Source organism: Lepisosteus oculatus, chromosome 4 (assembly GCF_040954835.1).
Source record: "Lepisosteus oculatus isolate fLepOcu1 chromosome 4, fLepOcu1.hap2, whole genome shotgun sequence".
NCBI lineage: Eukaryota > Metazoa > Chordata > Actinopteri > Semionotiformes > Lepisosteidae > Lepisosteus > Lepisosteus oculatus.
The window spans coordinates 49036261-49049100 of NC_090699.1; the positions used below are offsets into that span (position 1 = coordinate 49036261).

At 37.7% G+C, this 12840-nt stretch overlaps 1 protein-coding gene across 4 annotated transcripts in view; it reads right to left on the reverse strand.

Annotated features, from left to right (window-relative positions):
- Positions 1 to 12840, reverse strand: part of prickle2b (prickle homolog 2b) — a 90340-nt gene that overhangs the window by 27718 nt on the left and 49782 nt on the right. Inside the window, exon 1 of one of the 4 annotated variants that reach the window (XM_069189340.1) lies at positions 4582 to 4650. The exons of the other annotated variants lie outside the window; for them this stretch is intronic. The gene's annotated coding sequence lies outside the window, so the exon portion shown is untranslated. Of the gene's footprint in view, positions 1 to 4581; positions 4651 to 12840 lie in introns of those variants that run through there. 4 annotated transcript variants of the gene reach the window in all.

A 12840-nucleotide genomic window follows, 5' to 3' on the forward strand; every position in this document is an offset into this window, starting at 1 on the left:
TGCTGAGAATGTCTCTCATTTCATAAACCAATAACCTCTTGCTTCAGTAAATCACCTTCTAGTCAATACGGAGTACCATGCAGGTCCAGAGCTCAAGTGGCCTTTAAATACCTGGCTTAGGGTATTGATCAGTGGCATTTGCATTTAGCTGCTACACAATGCGATCATATTAGAATGCAGAGGTTACAAAGGCAACATTGACTGCATTTAAAATTCTGATCTTACAAATGATTATCCTGGGTAAGAAATATATTTCCAATCCACCCATCTGTTATTAGAAACTGCTTATTCCTGGTAAGTGTTGATACAACCTGGAGTCAATCCTGAAAGCATAGGTTGTAAGGAAATACACTGCGAATGCTTGTCACAAGCACCTAGAGACCTCACGTGAGCATGGTTCAGCAGCAAAATAGTTGGGCTTTTTCTTTTCTATAATGTTCGAATTAACCTCAACTTGTTCCAGTTTAAAACCACCAGTTATTAACATATCCAGCATGTCACTGAGGCATGGGCAGAATACGGTCAAAAAGCAAGTACAGAATTTAATCCAAGACCACAAAAGCCATGAGACAACACTAGTTGCAACACCACTGTGCCACCCTACAAATACAATTTAAATTAATTTAAAAAAGGAGTGTGAGCTTTTTCCACTAGACTGCTTAAAGTTAATATGAAAGTGGTAAGGTCTTGTTTATAGTTTCAACTATTTGCTTTAGAATAAAATTACCAGTGACTTGTTTTAAACAATTTTCTGTGATACAGCAAGAATCGCTACATTGCAAAGAAAGACCCATTCTTGCATAATATCTTAACTCTACATCTGGGAAAAATTTAGCTTGCATGTGCAAATTATTATAGATATTAAAAAAGAAGCATTTTCTTAGTCTTTAATCTAAAAATGTGGTTTCTGAATAGTCTGTTTGCTTTGATACCCTTAACCTGCAACGTAAGCAAACACAGCATCTGCAAAGTCTCTTCATCAGAGCCAAGAGTCTCTGTGGTTGCGGTGCTCTTAACCATATAACACTGCAGAGGAACAAAGCTGACCACATCGATCTGGTAATCCACCTGAGCAAACTTTGAAGATCCTGTGCTGTCTGCAGCAGGTTTTTAAGAAAGCCGTAACAACCAGGGCACGGCATCTTGTTATGGGGACACCCAGCAAGCCAAAATGTAAAGAGCAGACCTCTCAAGGTAAAGCATAATACCTCTGCAGGTCTTTGAAGCAGGAAGGAGCACAATTAGTCAGTGCTTTGTAGGTCAGCAGAAGGACTTTGAAATCAGTCCATCAATCCTCAAACTGGGAGCCAATGCACAAAGGCTAGACCAGGAGTGATATATATGTGGGGAAAGGATCTGATTAAGGGTTTTGCAGCCAAGCGAGAAAAAAATATTGTTGCAACCAGGTTTTAGTATTTGTGTCCACCTCAGCCTTTACATAAATCGGAGTGTAAGTGTAACAGTAGAAGTTAAAACCATGATGACTATCCAAGAGGTTCCATGTAGATAACGATGAGAAGAAGGCCAGGAACTGAGCCTTGTGGAGACAATCTTTATAGAGAAGCCTGAAGTGGTTTCTCCTATTGTCATGAATTTCTTCCAAAGATTATGAAGATGAGATAAGAATTCAGCACATACGTTTATTAGTTCAGTGGGAGAATTTGGATTCCTGATATAGTTTACTTAATGAAAGAAAAAGTAAGAAAGCACTACCTTGCTCTTTCACAAAAGATTGAAATTGTTGTTTGGCTCATCAGCTGTTGACAACTAACAAACGTTGTCTAGTGCTTTCTTGACTATTATCTGTAAGGTTAAAAAGAAACTATCTAGTTATTATTGCACCATGCAACATTTTCCAACTGTTTCAAGAATGAATATAAAGTAAAAAAAATATTTCTTCTCTTTAATATTTTCATTCTCTGCTGACTTACAGCAAGTAATTTATCCAGCTTCAAAGCGGGCTTCTCCAGGTTTCAGTTGGCATCCAATTAAGATCTGGAAAACAGCTGATTTGACTTCTTAATTCACTTAGTTCATTTAAAACATTAAGGTCTGGAGCAGAATGAAAACCAGAAACAGATGCAGTACCATAGGACTGGAGTGGCCTACCCATCACAAACCGCTCGTTACATTACCAACCAGGAACTTGCTGACCAGGACTGGTGACAGGATGGTAAGTGAAGCCAGATGTATTAAAATAAATGGAAGAACCTTTATGCAGTTCACATCCAACTTACCCTCTCACACCCAAACCTCAGATTTGGAGTCTGGAATGTCATAAAAGGCAGAATCTATTCAATCAGCAAACCTTACAATGCAATGATGGACTTTATCCTAAGGAATGATGACAAATGGATCAAAGCAACGATTCATTTTTAAAGTAATTTCATCATCTCGGCCAGTTCCATTGAAGGCTAATTTCAATTCGCAACCATAACATTAACAAGCAAGGCAGAATGACTCAAGTTCATGTGCTGGGATGTGTCAAAGCCAATAGCTCAAAACCAGCCAGAGTCAATGTACACAGAAGCTTATGATTCATACAATGAACAAAAAAATACATTTACATAAAATCACAGCTGATACAAAGGCATTTAATGACCTTTACAAACTACTGCCTGATAATAAACATAAAAGAATAATGACTAGTACATTAACACTTAAATTTTCTTTGATACGGTAAAAGTCATCGTAGCCTCAGAAATATTCCTTAATGGTGCCTTCAATGATGTAAGGAGTGTCACAACTGTTGGTTAAAGTCAAAATGAGTATGTGAACAAGATTTTGGGTGCTGAATAAGTTATAGATTACATTTCACTGGGAATGCACTTTTGTAATTTTAAGGAATCTTTCAACACCACCACAGCCTTTCATTATATATAATAAACACATGTGGGAAACCAGTGAGATGGATGATATGGGATTTAGGGAGCTGTAATGGTTTACAAATGGAAGCTGTTTATTCCAAATAACACTCTGTTGTGAAGCGCATGTGTATGAACAGACTGCAGCTTTACTGTACTTCCAAAGGGGCTTCCAAAATAAAGCAATGGGATTTTTAAAATATGTGGACCTCAATAAAAAAAGCAGAATACAACAGAATCAAAGTACAGCATTTTAGATACTACATTTTGGTCAGATGGAAAAAAACACTCTTTATAAGTGTATAAAATATTCAACCATCATAGCCTAAAAAATATAACTACAGTACTATATAAGTATAGTAACAATGTATGTTGTGAGAAGATTGTGTGGATGTTTCTAAAGAACCAAGAAAGAGGAGTTAAATTTTCAGAATGGTCTGACAATCTGGATAACAAGTTTTAGACAATATGAACTACAAATTAAATTTCTTTAACCTTATCAGTTCATCAGAATTGTGAAGAACATCAGAAGGAATATGAAATATGTTTTTTATAGTATTCTTTACCAGAAAAAGATGTTAGTTGAAAAGGGTATTCTGATACTGTTGTGCAGAAATAATTAAATGCTAGAGAACACTTGGCTAAAATAATTTGAATCTAATTCTCTGATCTTGAATGTCACTGAGTGAGTTTTAGTTTCTGATCCACATGCATATTCCTCAGGAAAACGTTACTTGGATTTTTTCCAAATTCGATCAAGGATAACAGTATCATTACTGCTTCTTCTCCAGTTGAACAGTTCCCAAGCAGAAAATGGATTACCTCCCCTACAAAAGCATATACATAAAATGGAATAAAAATAACTGTAAACATGGAAATTATCTGCTCATTTCAGTAATGCATCATTTCAGTAATCAAATTAAAATCTGAAAGCAAGGGACATTAAAAAGAGCTCAAGAGTGTTAATCAGGGGCCTGACACATCTGTAGAAGTAATAAGCAACAGCTGGTTTCTTGTACATACTGTATTCAATCTAAAAATGAGGCCATAAACAAAATACAGCTACACTACCTCCTTTGTAAATAGTGACTTTTAATGTTACAGTGAAGCAATGATCCAAACAATCCTTTTGCATCTCATATAGGTTCAAAACTGCAAACAGATCCCAGGTGCCCAAGGAATCACCTTATATGACAATAAGAAAAAAAAAAAACATCTATGACCAGCCACAACACTAACAGTTTGTGTCAGCTGTTCATTTAGCATGGGCCATGAGATTTGTCTTGTAACAGAAATACAGGCTCACTTTGTTATTTTTTTATTAGGAACAGAAGATCAATACTGGGAATTGTGACACAAAGCAAACAACACATTATCCAGTGTAAGCTATATATACTACTATCCAGGTGGCTCAGGAAGTTGCTATTTTAATTGCCAATAAGACCTTTTTATTTAGCTAGGAAACCGAAAGTAATTTGAACTAAGAAAAGTGTTCTGCAATATCCTGTCTCAGGTAATCACTGACAGCTCATATTGCATCACCATTTTCACTTTGGATGGCCTTTGCTTTCTGGAGACATTCATTTGATGTAAACAGGGAGGGAAAATAAAAAGCAGAGATCCTGATGGAGGTTTGGCAGTTCTGTTGTGTGGTCATTGTAAAGATTACAGACTCAGAACACCAGTAATTCATTAATAAAATGTGACTGATACATACAGTACATGATGTGAGGATGCTCATCATTAATCCTTCCTCCCCAGAAGAACAGAACACAGTCTGGTGTGACTAGGAAGAGATTCAAGGAGTAAGATCACCAGAGTGAGAATGAGATTTAAAAGATAACAGGTCTGAGGTCAATGTCCAGCTTCACAGTATGATTTTTTTTTCTGTTTAGACTTTAATTCCACTTAATTGGACAGAACTTCATTAAACCTCAAAAAGCTCACTGTTCTGTGTCACAGTGGTCAATCAGAAGTCCTTTCTCACCATTCTAAAACTTTTTATATACCTCATTAAAGACTTAACATTTCACATCTTTACATCAATCAATATGTACAAGTTCATTTACAAAGCCACTTTATTTATAAAATTATTCCTTTTTTTTAATTTGATGTGACACTGGGTTCAAATAAATTGCTTTATTTTGTTTCCTTAGTCAATGAAAGGCACTGCTAATACAAAATGACAACACACAAGCAAGGAGTATAACTGCTCCTCTCTCAGTTAGTCTCTTTCTAGTTAACTGCAACCATCTCTCTCTTGGACAGGACCTAGGTTTGTTTCATTTGAAATTAAGAGCTGTAATCTCCAAATATAGGCTACACAAAAACATTACAAAAGTGAACCTTCATATTTTTCAGGTGCAAGCCAAAGCCAAATTAAACCTGGCTTTGCTAAATACATCTGAAATTCAGTTGAACATACAAGCCTAACTCTAATGAAATATGTGTCTAAATGTAGGTCACATAATCTGTGCCAGGCCACATGGGTGGTTAAAGTTTTTAAATTGGTAGCAGCTAAAGTACCGCATCAATCATTTTAAAGTATATATGAAATAAAATGTTGTAGTTAAAAATAAAATTAGGTTTCCCGTGGGCTCAACCAGTAAAGGTGCTTATTTAGAGTGCAGAATGAGCCCTGCGGCTCAGATGTCACCAGTTCAAGACTGGGTCATGTGCTAGCTGTTGCCAGGACTCTCCAAACTACAGTGCACAATTGTCACAGTACTGCCAGGTACAGTGGGCATTGTCCACCATCCGCATTGGGCCCTCGCAGCTTTCACTGACATTGCAACTTCTGCAATTTGCCTTCAGTAACCTCTGTCAATAATCAAATGGCTCTCCAATCAGTTTTAAGGCACTGCAGAGCTTGCAATATTTCAAAGATTGAAGGCTTGAACAGCCGCATGTGTGAGAAATATGTCTGCAAGCCCCATTTCTCAAGGTGTAGTCGGACGAGTTGTACCAGTGAAGTCTTATCCATCCATCCATTTTCTAACTGCTTTATCCAATACAGCATGAAGGGAGAGCCACAGCCTATTATACAGCCTGGTAGGATACAACCAGGATGGGATGCCAGTCCATCACAGAGGACACACACATTCACAGCTGGACCAGTTTTTTGCACTATGGGAGGAAACTGAAGCACTCTGTGAAAACACACGTGAACATGTAGAGAATATACAACTAGATGAAGTCTTATACTACCGTCAATTCCAGATGAGGTAGGTACATTGTCGAAAAAAATAAGCAGTTCAAAATGTATTTCTAAACACTTTTTTACTCTCTCTCTATATATAACTATATCTAGTTAATGGCTATAGTTAATATAGCTGTATATTAACTGTTGTATATAACCGATTATAAATTATGTAGGTTGAAGTAGTTCAGGTGGGTAGCTGCGTCAGCATGCATAGGCTGCAAAGGAACAAGTAATAGGTTTTATTCCATGCAGAAAAGAAAAGAAAGAAAACACAACGTTTTGACTGTGGAGCCTTCTTCAGGTGTGAGGGTGAAGCCTGAAGAAGGCTCCATGGCCGAAACGTTGGATTTTCTTTCTTTTCTGTTCATCATGGAATAAACCTATTACTTGTTCCTTATATATTATGTAGTTGTATATGATATCTACAACTATAACTATATGTAGTCATATAATTAAGGAGCATTCTCTTTAATATTGCAAAATTTTAAGGTACACTTTTTTTTTACGTTTGCCTCACAGAAACATATGGAGCTGCTGCAGAAGAAAATCTTTACTTCAAGGATTTTCTGAAGGTTTTATATGGCCTGGATGATGACTGTCTTACTAAAAATAAACTGAGGAAAAAAAAAACTGTGGAGGCAGGACACTTTCAGATAGTTAAAGGTGACATCTCATCTTACTAGAGAAAAAGACTACATTTTCGATGACAAGACTGCAGGAACGACTTTAAATGCATATTAGGGCAGGGGTGCAGTTTATCTTGCAGGGAAGGAGAACCTTCGAGAATTTTCGGGCCACATGTGTGCCTCTGTTTTTCTTTCAGCAGGGAGCTCGCCTGTTTGACAGACAGCCGCGGCTTCCTACAAGGCCATTAGGGATGTACCATGTACACACTGTTTGAAAGACACAGTTTATAATTAGCAACAGAAACACTAGCTCTGCTAGACATACAAAGACCTTGCTGTGGTTGACGAAGCTAAACATTTGTAGAAATCCTGATTTGCACGTGCAAAATAAAACCCCAAAATAATAGGTCAAATGGCTGAAAGTGATTTTACTTAATCACATTTATTAATTGCACAAAAAGGCAAAAAAATAGAAAAGTTGATACGTTTTGCAGAGTGACTTCAAAGATGGTTGGAACAGCATCTTGGGTAACAACTAGTCATGTTTTACCAGTTTTGCAATGACTATCTTAAAGAAAAATTGCATATTTAAAAAGATGATTTCGATTTTAGTTTGCAGGATAACAATTATCAACAACTCCTGTTTCCTGGGCATAAAGTATAGTCTGTAGCAATGCATTATGAAACAGATCTTACAGCAGATCCATTAACACTATAACAATAAAATGTCCAGACTTGCTTATATCTGTATTCTGTTATACAATATGAGGCTTATATCCACAGAAGCATGAAAAGTTAACCACAATTGAATTATGCCTAATTACTTAAAACAGGGGTTTCACTGTTGTGGGATTCTTTTAAAGATTCCTCTTTACTTTTAAAAAAGACAATGAATAGGTCAATTGTGAAAATATGACAGTTCCAGTATTGGGTGCCATTTATGAATTCAACAGAATTCAGTTGATTTCTCCATTGAAATGGAGCCAATAGAAAGAGAAGGGAACAAAATCTAATTCCATAATGAAGGAGAAATGTGCCTGTTTGCACAAAAAGATTTGTGCGTTTTCAATAACAAATTTGTTTTACATTTCAGGATTCTAACCTGATCAGCAAAAGATGGCCGACAAGAGCAAAATGTGTCATTTTGTGCCATCTCAAGCTCAAACTTTGTGCGACTTAGCCTGCAAGGTTACAGAAAAAACACTAACTAGTGCCAGTCGACTTCAAAGTTACAGTAATTACCACTAGACGAATTAAGCCAGTATTCACTGGGAACATCTGTATTCAGAGATCACCCAGGCCATGACAGAGCTGTGATGTTCTTGATTCCGTTTGGTATCTTGTATATCTTGAGCTGGACGAACACAGCTGATGCTCAGAATCATACCTCCTGCTGAGGATGTTAAGGGATCTCCAAGTCAGACGGCAGCCTGTCTGTTTCAGCGATCACCTGTCTACCCGAGCAGCACAAAGATGGTGAGTGTGTCAGGGCATCATAACTGTGCCATGGTTGGATGGCTGTATGAATAGATACACAGATGGGTACAGATGAAAAGCCATTTTTTTCCATCAATAGTGCTAAGCTGTAATCCTGTTTAAAGTGAATATTCTATCTAGCTTTCAGCTAATTGAGCTGGCTAGTGTTGATATGGATGTTCAGTCTAGTGGTATGCATCCACTTTGCCTGTGAAAATGCCTTTGGTACACATGCAGCATTATTATACATGCAGCATTATTAAGTACTTGCGTTCAGTAACACTTTAGTTTGTTTCATCTTCCAAGAATCATCAGGAGAGTAAAAAAAAACACACCTGCTTGACTTGCTAGGCAAGAGAGAATAACGCAAACATTACAATAAACATGTAAAAGAAAACAGATTTAGAAAGCCCCATGGGATTTCTGCATCCTTAACATCAATGCAAAGCATTGCAGAAATGAAATTTTCCATCAGACAGCAGTCTCATGTCAGTATTACTGCATACCATCTGAGACACTTTTGGGGAAGTACTTCATTTTCATGATAATGCATTTCAGACAGGCCACTTAATCATCCACAGCTCAGGACCACAAAACTTTAACAAGGATGATTTGCACTTCAGTAAGGAATTCACACAGCAGCCCTGTTTGTGGTGACCAGTGTTAATGCACATCATCACACCTTGATGAGGACTGCAGCCAAAATGTGAAGGCAAAGCCACTAAATGAAGGTCTATTTTATTTTGTTTTTCTGTTCCCTGTGCACCACGATTTCAGCCTTCTCTTTCATCACTGCAGTGCTCTCATCGTCTTTTTCCTTTCAATAACCCTGTTGTGACATTCAGACGTTCTGCTTTTCTGATTCCCCCAGACTCTATTGGCACTGGCATGGGTAAGGACTTGATCTTAAAAATACTGCTCAGACATCTGAGACGGCTTCAGAGAGAATGTCAAACATCACAAAATGTGGCTATGGAAGGGAGAAAGACATAATTATAGTCTAGTTTGATTTATTTTGCTTTGTGGAAAATATTCTTTGTGTACTTTTTCTAAAATCATCAGTTTAATGATGAACTCTGCAAGAAGAGTCTTGTTTCCTCCATATTACAACATTTAATTAAGATTGTCCTGATAGTTGAGATCTTCTAGTATACAAAACAATGCTGGCCACGACGTCTTGCAGATTTATATCTCAGAGGTGGCAGGTGCTGGCAAAGACTGTTTGAGCCAAAATACATCCTTTGTTACACTCGTGCATCCATTTAGCAACAAGGCAGAACTCTAAAACATGCTGTGCCAGCCCTCAGTGTCTTGTTTCCACAAGCAGCTAGAACATGAGAAAGGTTACAAACGAGAGGCTATGTGTCTCATCTAGCCTATTTGGTAATGACTAACTAAACAAAGGATCCCATCCAGCCATTTGTTGAAAGAAGTCAGGGTATCAGCTTCAATAAAGTGGATGGGTAGCTTGTTCCACACTCCCACAACTCTTTGGGTAAAGAAGTGCCTCCTGTTTGCAGATTTACATGCACTACATTTCTACTTGTGCTCTGAGGGTTGTATTTCACTGTTTATGCTGAGTTCACTGAGCTGACTTCATTAAAGCTTGAAAGCTGAATGAAGGATTGGCCCAGGAGTTCTTTTTTTTTTCATTTTTAAAAAAAGGAGGAGGCACTTCTGCGTCTTTTCACTTGTACCAAGACCGGTAGCAGACGGCCTTTCCTAGTCTCACCTGATCCGTGAATAGGCATGGAAAGTAAAATTAAAAGGAATAATCATCACAGGGTAATGACTTCACATTCACGGCTGCGTGATTTTGTTACCTCAAGTGTCCCAGTGCTCGCGGCACCATGCAATCTGCACATGGTGAGGCCTGCAGTCAGCTGCGGCTTTCACTGCTGGGAATCCCCATTGCCTCCAGGGGTCATTTGAAATGAAACCCAAGGCATGGCTGCTCAGCTGGACACTGATGCTCCATTACAGTGGAAGTGTAGGATCCCACAGGAGCCCATATGACCTTGCTAAAACTGACACCTTAGATGCCAGTTATTTTATTGCTTTGGTGTTTGCAAATTCTTCAGAAAACCTAAGCCCTCTACTAGCAGAAAGTTTCCCTTGATTACCTATGGTTAATTGCATTGTGAATTGAGCTCAGCCCTACTTTATATTTGTAGACACTGTGCTAAAAACTCTCCGGTACATTTAATAACATTTGATGGAGAAAGTAAATGTTAAAGTACTGTTTTCTAGAATAAACATTTATAGGTTTTAATAGGATCATTAATAAATCCCAGGAAACAGTTTCTATTTACATGGACTGATTTAATAGGTTACTTGATAATTTAGCTTAAAAAACATACACAAATATCAACTTGGTTTCAAAAGTCATTCATTCACTCATTCATTCAGTGCAAAGAAAAACTGTACAGTACAGAAAACAAATTAGTTCTAGCGGAAATAAAAATATTTTTTTTCCTCCAATGCACGAGTCACAGGACGAAAACATCTGCTCTTTCATTCCCCGTAAACTGTCCTCTCAACAAACAATCCAACCTAATCAACAAATGGCAACAAAGGGAGAATTTAAACCCAATTAACGCAGCCTGCTGCCAGAATCTAATGGGGCTGCTCTCCTTTTAATTAGGTGAAAAACAGAGATTAGAGTTCTTCCTAAAAGGATTTTCTAAGACACCTTTAGGACGAAGTATGATTGTTATTGATTTTTTTTGTTATAAATTAGGTAGCAGTACTCCGAGATATTCTTTTAAAACTATTCTTTTTAACAAGATAATGATAAAGTGATATCTAAAGAAAAACTTATCCTGCAGCTAATTAAATATACATAGCAAGAAGATAAGACTTGGATGAGTACTGTACTCTGCTATTTGGAACAAAAATGAATCACACAGGGCTGAAATAAGTACATGCTGCTGAGAAACGAACGAAGGGGCTTGCATTTTAATTTCCATTGTTGTCAGCATAAAATGTAAAATGGGAAAGATATGAGTTTTACCCTTCCCCCCACCCTCCTTTTTTTAAAAAAAAAAGCCTGTTAGTTCATGGAAAGACTAGGTCCCAAAGGTCAGTTTCAAAAGAGCAACATTAATATTTTTGGACTGAAATAAAAGACCTTCATATGTTGTGAATAAATGATGTAATTAAGACTGTTATTCTGCAAAGGCAAAGCAACATTTGAGGTCTTCCTTTGGGTGAAACAGAAAAAAAGGCAATTTTATAGAAGGTCAGGAGGAGAGAAAAAACTCTTCACGCACATTAAAACTGTTTTCAGAAAATAGAAGTCTTGAGATAGATAACATGGCAAGGGGGAAGAGGGTTGTTTCCAAAAAAGGAAGCTTGTTTTTTTAATATATCTGAGAGGCCACTACAGCAGCAGTGGGAATGCATGTGTTTGCATCAATTTAATGATTCGTGTCAAAACACGAAAGACCATACCATACCTACATGCATGATAGAGCTGGCATGGTTTCAGCAGTACAATATTTAGACTACTTCACATGTAATCTTTCTTGTTCTGCAGTGATAACAGAAATGCACTGAATTGCGTTTCTGCCTCTGCAGTGCCTTTTAGAACCTCAGCCGTGTTAGGAAACAAAATTACAGGAATACATCTATCTGCATTACCTACATGGCACTTCTGAACTTCCCCTTCTTAGCTTAATTAGGCAAATGAGGATTGATCAGACACAGAATAATTTAGGGAAACAAGCAACTGACACGTTGTAAAAAGTAGGAGAAACCCTTCCCAAAAATACTGTGCAATTTAAACAATGAGCATCTCTTTTTTTAAAAGGCCTGCATCTAAAGCTACAAGGTCAAATCAGTGCGGTCTCAGATCACACAATATTTGCTGGACATGCAGGGTTGGAGGATGGTGTTGACAGGGTGGCCTATTTGTCTCCCAGTGGGATGGGGGAAGGGAAGCCAGAGAGCAGGAGACACTTGTCTTAGCCAGACAGGTCCTTAAAGCTATCCCTGCATTCCTTGTGGCTTATCAGGAGCAGGACTTGTCAATACTGTGAGATAGCTATAGATTTGTATTTCTTTCTATGGACCCACAATAGAGAGGTTTCTCTTTAGGAAGGGTGGGGGGGTGTCAACAGGACACATATTGCAACACTCCAATAATGACGCAGTTTGCAACTCCCATGAAATTTACCCAGCCACTTCTAAAGTGTGAGGATTTTATTTGGCCCTGAAATTTAGCTTTTTTAAGCTTCTTTAATATCAAAAGGGGGTTGCTGGAAGCAAACTGTTTATGATGTGCATAGCATTTGGAAGAGGAAATATCCTCCCATGTAGAAAAGCTATTTTATATTCCTTGGCAATTTCTCATATAAAAAATAGATCCCCTGAGGTGATCTACACTGGCTCACAATATAGGGACGTTTAAGAAAAAGCCAAAGCACATACACATTTGAACTGAGTTATGCTTTATACATGTAACTGTCCAGGGTGTATCCTGCCTTGTACTCATTGTCTGCTGGGTTCCAGCTCACCGCCATCCTATATTGGACTAAGAGGTTATTGAAAATGAATGGATGGATGCTACATTTAAAAAATAAATCACAGTCAGGCAGTTAGTAATTTGTGAGATTTTGTATTAGTAAGTGATAACAGGAAAATCAAATCTGGGTTGGGTTTATGGTGAGAA